The sequence below is a fragment of the Pinus tabuliformis genome, chromosome 6, assembly GCF_031772625.1.
Source record: "Pinus tabuliformis cultivar Carrire ecotype Pingquan chromosome 6, CPIR1, whole genome shotgun sequence".
NCBI classification, from domain to species: domain Eukaryota; kingdom Viridiplantae; phylum Streptophyta; class Pinopsida; order Pinales; family Pinaceae; genus Pinus; species Pinus tabuliformis.
In genome coordinates, this window is record NC_142292.1 from 626,218,002 (window position 1) to 626,228,875 (window position 10,874).

Below are 10,874 nucleotides of genomic sequence, written 5' to 3' on the forward strand. Positions count from 1 at the left end.
TATGAAACAAAATCGAGGATAACACTCCACATACCTTAAATTAAAGTTTCATGCAAGTTGAATACCCCTATTACAACTAGAAATTCAATACTTCGCATCAATGCATCAATATGGTCCATAACTAGATACAAACTACCTAGATGTAAACTGCATGACCTGCACAACACACCATTTTCAACGCTCCTCCCTAATCCCATCCCGGCTAAGTATAAACATTAATATTTATAAAATAAAGCATGTTTTATAAGTTTTTATTTTATTATTAGAAAATCATAAAAATATATTAAGTTTGTTGAATCTATTTTGTTATTAAAGGATAATGTCAAATAGATTTTTCATTATTTTTCTTAGCAAATAAATTATTAAAATAACTTCAAAAATTTGAGCAAAGGGAAACTAGAAGAAACATTAGTAGTTGTTGGATGACCGGTGGAAAACAAAAAGGAATCAATAAACCCCAACTAGTAGTTATTGGAAAACAAAAAGGAATTAATAGACCCTAGGGGGAGAAAACAAAGGAAACCAAAATCAAGGAGATAAAAAGGAAACCGATAAAACCACTTAGACCAAGAAGAAGAAACATTGTTGGATAGTTTGAAATAATGACGTATACAAATTGAACAACAAAGCAAAATTTTCATGAAGCAAACTAAAACTACCACATTTTGTAGTACCAACAAACAAAAAAGAAGGAAAAACTAAAGAGATTAGAGTTGTAAATCCAAATAAAACCTAAAAATAAGTGCAGGAAGGAGATATATTTGTTATTGCATCATAAGTGATATCAATCAAGTTCTCCTTGGAGCCACCTGAAAATTTCGATACTATAACTTCTCTATGCTTCTTCTTGAGCCATGAGTAAAGGGTTACAATAATATGACCTTGCTCTTCAAGATTTTCCAAGTGAGCTTTAAGCTTAGAATGTTTTGCCTCCTAACTATAGAGAGCATGGGAGATGAATTTTTTGTAAGCCAATATAGCTTTGTAGTCTAAAAAAAACTAGCATCTCCAATGTGACTAGTCCCCAAATCCATAACAAAGTCAATAATATGTTAGCCTATCTCCCCATCCTCTTGAAATGCACACTCAACCTTCACATCTGCCATCATAGTTTGAAGTTTCTACCTAGTTATAGGCAAGAAAAAGTGGTAGGAAACCCAAATAGATTCCATTATTGTATATTTTGTGTGGGTTCAACAGTTTGGAGGTTTTCCTTGTTGGTTAGGTTGCAGAGCCTTGGTGAGTTGAACCAACCAAAAACTATAAACATATACATGGAAGAAAATAACTTTGTAAAATTCACATATTGTCAAGCAAACTAGATGAACTTGAGGAAGAGTGGAAGAAATAGGCATAGCTACACGAGGGTGCCAAAGATGCTAAATGATCTACATGTCGAATCGACTAATGTTTCCCTTTACCAACATGAATGCCTCTAACATTGATCGCATCATAGGTATATCTTGACACTGGCAAAGCTATAAACTACCAAGGGAAAATGCCATGGCAGAAATGTTGTTAATGGAACCTGCATATGGTGGAATTGGTGAGGATCAACATATTTTTGGGTGATCTACATGTCAAATCAACTAATGTTTCCCTTTACCAACATGAATGCCTCTAACATTGATCGCATCATAGATATATCTTGACATTGGCAAAGCTATAAAGCTACCAAGGGAAAATTCCATGCCAGAAATGTTGTTAATGGAACCTGCATATGGTGGAATTGGTGAGGATCAACATATTTTTGGGGATCAACTACCGCCAACTAAAAGGCATGTAACCTTCCTTGTTGTATCTTTGTATACCCAATACAAAAAATATAGGAAAGTATATCATTATTATTATTCTAAAAAACAAACAATTTTTTTTAAATGAATAAATTTATATAAATAAATAAAAATTTCTCAGAATTTCACTAAATTTAACTATTAGGAAACTATTGCTTAATTAAAGAAATTTGTACTTTTAATTTTTAAAATTTTAGTGAAGTTTATAAGATTTGAAAAGGTAAAATTTTAATTAAATTTTGTAAAATTAAAGAATTAATGTGGGAGATATATATATATATATATATATATATATATATAATTTAAAAAATGATGAATGGTAATTAAAAAAAAGTTAAGATAATAAAAAATTGAACATATTATTGGTGGGTTTTCAAATTTGCTATTTTTATGGTCCATTTAACATTTGCATTTCATACATTATTGTTCCTAGGCCATAATCTTCATGAACAAATCATCCTCTCGATGACCAATATGACTTATGTTTATCGAATTGTATATAATTAGCTTAATTTAAGTGAATTGTGACATATGCCACTACAAGGAAAATACCTTTTAGTGGAGGTTATAACGGAAGTTTTTAGTGTTATAAAATTGGCAAAAATTATCAAAAAGGCATCCGCTAAAACATTCATTTGTGATGGCGGATGTTTTAGTAGAGATTATAACAAAACTTCATCACAACTGAAAAAATTTGGGCAGTCGGAGGTTTTAGAGGAATTTATTTTGTGGTGCGTTTCATGGAACAAGCAACATCGATGCTCAACATATATAAATGCACTGGGCCGCATACATAACTAAAAGCACCGAGGCGTTGAATGCAAAGAAAGTTGGTGCATACTTTATACTGCACCGATGCTAATATCTTGAAAAAGCCCTGGGGCATTCTTGTGAGGAACGACACTGGGGCATTCAAAAAATAATTGCACTCTCGGTCCTTTTATTTAAACTTGCAACGTCGATGCGAATTATTTTTATAGACACACTAGTGCGCTAGTTATATAAAAGGACCGATGTTGTTAGTTTTCATAATGCACCGGAGCTAGAACTAATATTTTGTAGGACCAGGGTGTTAGTTCTATGAAAGCACTGGTACATTAAGAATTACAATGCATCAGGGCGTTAATTGCAAACAATACCAATGCTTGAAGAAATAAACGCCTCGGTGTTATCGTTTTCTGAAAAGGAACTGGTCATGCAAAAAGATGTCATCACGACACTTTTCTACAGCATAACACATCGATGCGTTTTGATGTTATGGACACACCAGTCTTTTGTATGAGATTTTTTTTTTTTTTTTTTTGGAAACATTGACCTATGACATTGCAGTTATTGTAATTTTTAAATCCATTATTTATCAAAAAATCGACACATATCTTATAATAGTATTCATATAAAAATTAAAATTTGATTAGTGAATTTGTATATGATGTTTGTATATTTATGTCTCTCTTGTTTTATGTGTTTATATTTCTGCAATATCTTATGTGTTCCATTGCTCTGTAATATATAATTTTCATTGTTAGAAAATTATATATTACAGAGCAATGGAACTGTTATGAAACCAGCTCACAAAAAGATAGAAAAGAGAGATCAACGCCTTAGAATTCAGCCTCTTCGAGGGGGCAACCTCCTTTACATTACACAAATGAGCAATTCTTGGATGATTCAAATGGAAAAACCTCCTTTCTATATATAGGAGTCTAAGGAGTCACAATATAACCCAACTGACCTAACAATAATAATATAAAGCCACAAAAATAACAATAGAGGGATTCTATGGGGCACAATAATAACAATATGGGGACAATAGGGACACATCAATATTAATAAGGGATACAACTACAATAGTAATGGGGTAATCACTAGTATTATAGGGACCCAACATGCCCCTCTCCTTCAAAAAAGTGTTGTCCTCAACGCTTTAGTAGTTCTGGATGCTTCTATATAAAATTCTCATCCTCCCATGTGGAATCTTCAGCGGATAAGTTCTTCCACTTGATAAGATACTCTGAAATTGATCGATTTCATAACTATCGAGTTCTTGTTTCTGTGACTGCTTCTGGTCCCAATATAATTTTTCCTTCCTCGTCAAGTTCTGGTAATATTGTTTGAACTGGGAGCTTGTCACCTATAACCTTCTTTAAACATGAACATGGAAAACTGGGTGCAATCGAGAAGCTGCAGGAAGCTCCAATTTGTATGCCATAGTACCAATCTTTTGCAACACCTTGTACAAACCATAATACTTTGGTGATAATTTATTATCCTTCTTAGCTTGCTTGAGGGACATTTTCTTATATGGTTGTAGCCATAGGAATACCCAATCACCTACATCAAAACCTATTTCGCTGCGATGTTGATCTGCTTGTTGTTTCATTCTATTCTGTGCCAACACGAGGTTATCCTTTAAGAGTTGGAGGACATGTTGTTGATGTTCGATGTGATGTTCCACTGCTTGAACCTTAGAATTTTCTCTTAAATATGATGTGATGGATGGTGGCTGATATCCATAAAGTGCCATAAATGGGGTCATTTTTGTTGCTGTATGGAAGGAAGTGTTATACCACCATTCAGCCAGAGGCAACCATTTGACCCATTGTGTTTGTTTATCAGATACAAAGCAACGAAGATATCCTTCCAAATATTTGTTTACTATCTCAGTTTGCCCATCAGATTGAGGATGATAAGATGAGCTATGAGCTAACTGAGTACCAAGACAAGAAAATAATTCTGTCCAAAAATTTCCAGTGAAAATGGGATCTCTGTCACTTACAATAATCTTTGGGTTTCCATGTAGCTTTTGAATTGTTTCCATAAATGCAGTAGAAACTGTACTGGCTTTAAATGGATGTGATAATGCAAAAAAGTGTGCATACTTGGTAAGTTTGTCAACTACCACCATGATGACACTCTTTCCCTCAGAATTGGGTAAACCTGTGATAAAATCCATTGAAACCTCCTCCCAACGTTGGCTTGGAATGGATAAAGGTTGTAATAGACCCGGTGTCTTAATTGTTTCAACTTTATTTTGTTGGCAAACCAAACATTTTGCCACAAACTTTTGAATATCTGATTTAAGGCCCTCCCAAAAAATTCCTTCTTAACCCCATGGTAAGTTTTTAAAAATCCTGAGTGCCCTTCCTAAGGGAGAAGTGTGCAATTCCATAAGAATTTTTTGTTTTAGCTGGAAATTCTTACAGAGGTATAAGCGATTTTTGTACCATAACGAATCATTTGCCAGTTAAATGTATCAGATGTACTGGAGTCTTGTTGTAACTTTCGAATAAGTGCCCACACTTCTTCATCATTCTTCCATTCCTCCCTTGCTTCGTTTATCCAATCTGGTTGGATAATAGAAATGGCGCACAACAATGCTTCCACATCCTCATTTTTTCTTGAGAGTGCATATGCCACCACATTTTGCTTCCCTTTTTTGTAGATGATTTCAAAGTCATAACCCAACATCTTTGTGACCCACTTTTGTTGCTCTTCAGAGGATAATCTTTGTTCTAAAAAGTATTTAAGGCTATCATGATTTGTTTTTACCTTGAAGTGTCTTCCCATTAGGTAGGGTCGCCATTTCTTATGGAGTATTGCCAACATTTCCTTCTCATAAATAGCTTTGTGTAAAAGCTTTCCCTTGATTGGACGACTTTCAAATGCAATGGGTCTTTCATCTTGCATTAAAACAGCACCAATTCCATTTCCTGAAGCATCACATTCCACAATAAAGGTTTTTGTGAAGTCTGGTGTAGCTAAGACCGGTGCTTGGCACATTGCCTCTTTAAGATGTTCGAAGGCCTTTGTTGCTTTTGGAGTCCATGAAAATGCATCTTTCTTCAATAATGTTGTTAGAGGTGCTGCTATTCTCCCATAATTCTTAACAAACTTGCGATAATACCCTGTCAACTCGAGAAATCTTCACAGATGCTTTATGGATGTGGGGATTTTCCATTCCTTAATGGCTTTAATTTTTTTAGGGTCTACCTTAACTCCTTCATGAGATACAATATGACCCAGATATTCCACCTCTTGTACTCCAAAGAAACATTTGGATCTTTTTGCATATAATTGTTTCTCCTCCAATAGTTGTAGCACCTTGTCAACATGTTCAACATGATCCTTCCAAGACTTGCTGTAGATTAGTATATCATCAAAAAATACTAACACAAATTTTCTAAGGAATGGTTTGAAAATGGAATTCATCAAACCTTGAAATGTTGAAGGTGCATTGGTAAGGCCAAAAGGCATGACCAAAAATTCATAATGACCCTCATGAGTTCTAAATGTTGTTTTCGGAATGTCTTCAGTCTTCATTCTGATTTGATGATATCCTGAACGAAGATCCAACTTGGTGAAGTAAATTGATCCATGCAATTCATCCAGTAATTCATCAATGACAGGAATGGGAAACTTATCTTTAATAGTGAGCTTGTTGAGCTCCCTATAATCCGGACACATGCGCCATGATCCATCCTTCTTGTGCACCAATACTACTGGAGCAGAGAAAGAACTTTGACTCGGTTGAATTATACCAGCCTCTAGCATTTCTGCAACCATATGTTCAATTTCACTCTTTTGGGCATAGGGATATCTGTACGGCCTGATGTTTGGAGGAACACTTCCTGGAATCAGATGAATAGCATGATCATGATCACGAATAGGTGGGAGACCTTTGGGAGTCTCAAATACCTTGGAATGATTGTCCAAGACTTTTTGGAGATTTGGAGAAATAGATGATTCCAATGTGGAAACATCTAGAGAACATAATTGTGCAATTACACCTCTTTGTTCCTTTTTTAGAAGCTTTGTCATACCGTTAGAGCTGATTATCTTTCCCGGTTTCCCTGCAATACCCCTTAATTCAACTTCCTTTCCTTCCACAGAAAATTTCATGAAAAGTTCTTGAAAATTAAAAGCTATTGTACCCAAGGATTGTAGCCATTGGACTCCTAGTACAACATCAGCACCTCCCATTGGAATGGAAAGCATTGGGCTAGTTAATACATATTCTCCCATGGATAGCTTGATATTATGGCACTTTCCAGAGCAATTTATTGTTCCTCCATTTGCAACCATCACTTGACACTCTGGTGCTGGATATAAGAAGCAATTCAATTCTTTTGCTACCTTACAATGAATAAAATTGTGGGTACTTCCTGAATCAATCAACACTATTACCGTTTTCTTCTTGATTTGTCCTTCTATCTTGATGGTTTGAGGAGTGGTAATTCCCACCAATGCATTAAAAGATATGGTCGGATTCATTTCTTCTTTATCTAGGCTTTGTTCTTAGAGTATATATCCTCTTCTTTTGACCTTTCTTGCTCCTTTTCTTCTTCCTCTTCACAATCTATGTAGAATAATTTCTTCTCAGCACACTTATGACCTTTAGTGTATTTGCTATCACAACTGTAACAAAGCCCTTTTGCTCTTTTTTCTTCCAATTGTTGTGGTGTCAACCTTATAGGTTGTGGAAGACTAGGGGCAACAACACTTCCATCTTTATAGTTGTGAGTGGTATGCTTCCTGGTTGCCATAATTTTGCTTTCCATTTTTCTTGCTAACCTGAATGCCTTCTCTAATGAATCAGGTTCCCAAAGGCGAACATCATGTTGGATATTATCCTTTAAAGTCCCTATGAACACATCAATCCTATGCTCCTCTGGAATATTTTTTACCCTTATGTTCAATTTTTGGAATATGCTCCATTATTGAACCCTTTTGTTTGAGACTTATCAATTGGCTAAAAAAAGTGTTGCTTTTTGTATCCTCATAATGTGCTATCAATTCTTCCATAAAAATTGCCCAAGTGATAATTTGTTTACGAGAGCAAAGCCATTGATACCATACAAACTGATTTGGTTCCAAATATAAAGTTGCAATACGTAACTTTTGTGTGTTTTGCACATTATTGAGATCGAAAAATTGCTCCATCTGTAATATCCATGTTGCGGGATCCTTGCCATCAAACTTCCTCATATCGATTTTTGGAATATGGTGGGTCTTTGATCCAACATTAGAGTCTATGGAATCATGATTAACATTTCTTTTGTTCTCATCATGAGTTTCCTTTACTACCCTTTCACCATTAGTGACCATTTCTTGTAGCAACTTATTCATATTTATCTTCAATTCTTCCATCTTATCATCCATGCCATCAATTTTAGCGTCCATGCCATTCATCTTAGCTTCCATGCCATCCATCTCAGCTTCTATGACTTTCTTTAAACAATCCATATTAGCTTCTACACCTTTCTTTAAACCATCCATCTTAGCTTCTACATCTTTCCTTAAACCATCCATCTTAAATTCTGTTGCTTTTTGTGCAAGTGACACTTGTTGCACTTGGTCTCGTAATTTTGATATATCATGTTGCATTTCTTCCTCTTCTTCATGAGTCATGCTAGAGCTTTCAGGTTGCTTACTAGGTGTTTGCATTTTCTTTCCTCGGGGCATCAATTACTGATTCAAACTAATTTTTCCAACCAAGCTTATGCAAAAATTTGAAAAAAACTATACACTTTTTTCACTTTGTAGAAGCTTGATATTGAATCTGATGTATCTCTGCAATTTCGGATCATCCAGTTCTGAAATTGTGACCTGTAGTAGCACTCTGTGTCCTCTTTCCAATGCCACTAGTCTGATCCAAATTGGATTCTCCAAGGAAGAGTTATGCACAATCTCCCAAGATGACCTAATTATAGACTAGTTTAGTAGAGCAAACTTGTACGACATGCCACGAGTCACTGTTTCGACCTTTGGATCTAAAAAAGATATACAATAAACTACAGTCTGTCCTCTTTCTGTAACTTCTTACGAAATTTCAATCCAATGCTCAGAGAGAAAGTTATGATGATTTTCCCCAGGACACATGTTTGGAATGTAATTCAGGAGTCTGCAAAAATACCAACTTCCTCAGATCATATCTCTGCAAATATAGCGTGAAAAGCTCTGAAATTTGGACCGGGGATTCAACACGATTTCTTCTCAAATGGTTTTTTTTACCTTTTGAAACGTTGTAGAAAAAAGTTATAGCGAAAATGCCACGATGACCTGTTTGGAGTAGTGAAACCCTAGAATCCAAAGCTCTGATACCAAATGTTATGAAACCAACTCACAAAAGGATGGAAAAGAGAGATCAACACCTTAGAATTCAGCCTCTTCGAGGGGAAACCTCCTTTACATTACACAAATGAGCAATTCTTGGATGATTCAAATGACAAAACCTCCTTTCTATATATAGGAGTCTAAGGAGTCACAATATAACCCAACCGACCTAACAATAATAATATAAAGCCACAAAAATAACAATAGAGGGATTCTATGGGGCACAATAATAACAATATGGGGACAATAGGGGCACAACAATATTAATAAGGGATAGAACTACAATAGTAATGGGGTAATCACTAGTATTATAGGGACCCAACAGGAACACATAAAATATTGCAGAAATATAAACACGGAAAACGCATAAAACAAGAGAGACACAGATATACGTGGTTCACTCATTTTGGGCTACATCCATGGATAAACAGCCAATCCTTCTTTATTATATTATCCAGCGAACTGAATACATACAACCTACAACAGATCCGATGTAACACCCTCTTCGCTCTCAATCTCCTCTCTCTTCCTCACTCAGAATACAGATCTACATAGATGCAATACAATTCCCTCATATATAGTGAGGGGTTTCCTTCTAGGGCAAAAAACCCTAAATTAAACATAACTTCTGCTGTCAGATCATCCGCCTAATGAACGGCCCATATTGACTAGAAATTACTAGACTTTTACAAGGCAATTTTACATCTATTTTTAGCTTCGAGGGTGCTGCTCCTGGAGCCCCCAACCGAGGGGGGTTATCCCCCTCAGACCCCCACAGGGGGGACAAGTCCCCCTCGCACCCTCCGCATGGACGGGTGTACAGTCTTCCTGGGGTATACATCCAGCTGAAACGTTTGAATACAAAAGATAATCAGGCTCCACACCCAACAATCTCCCACTTGGAGACTGATTATAGCAACTCCACCGCTGCTTCATTTGCTAGAAAATGACTCCACTTTGGACTTGACTGTTTCTCATATTCTTCATCATACTTGAAGACCAATTGAAACTGAGCAGATTCTCAGTTTCTCCCTAGTTAAAACTTTTGTTAGCATATCTGCAGGATTCTTGCTAGTGTGTATCTTTTCCAGCTTCAACTGTCCATTTTCCAATGCTGACCGTATGAAATGGTACTTGAACTGTATATGTTTAGTCTTTGAATGAAATGCAAAGTTCTTTGCAAGATGTATGGCATTCTGGCTGTCACTATATAACTTGCCCAACTCCTGCTTCTTACCCAATTCATCCAGAAACCTTTGTAACGAAATATTCTTTACTAGCCTTTGTAGTAGCAACATACTCTGCTTCTATTGTTGAAAATGCAACAACACTTTGGATTTTTGAAACCCAACTGACAGCTATTCCACCTACAATAAATACATATCCTGTAGTGCTCCTCCTGTTATCTCTGTCACCTGCCATATCTACATCAACATATCCCTGTAGAGCAATGTTTGAACCACCAAAGCATAATGCTTGATTTGTGGTACCTCTCAAATACCTGAGAATCCACTTCACTGCCATCCAATGTACTTTTCCTGGATTGTTCATGTACCTTCTTACAACTCCCACTGCATGTGCAATATCAGGCCTTGTGTAGACCATTACATACATTAAGCTTCCAACGGCTGATGCATATGGAACTTTAGACATATGAGCCATTTCTTCTTGAGTCTTGGGACATGCCTCCTTACTTAATTTGAAATGGCTAGCCAAAGGTATACCAACTGGTTTTGCATTCTGCATATTAAACCTTTTCAACACCTTTTCTATGTACTCACTTTGAGACAATGTTAATTTGTGATTCTTCCTGTCTCTAGTTATTCTCATACTAAGGATTTGTTTTGCAGCACGCAAATCCTTCATTACAAATGAGTTTGCCAATTTTCTTTTGAGCACATCTATCTCCTACATGTTAGAACCTGCAACAAGCATGTCATCTACATACAATAACAATATAATATAGCT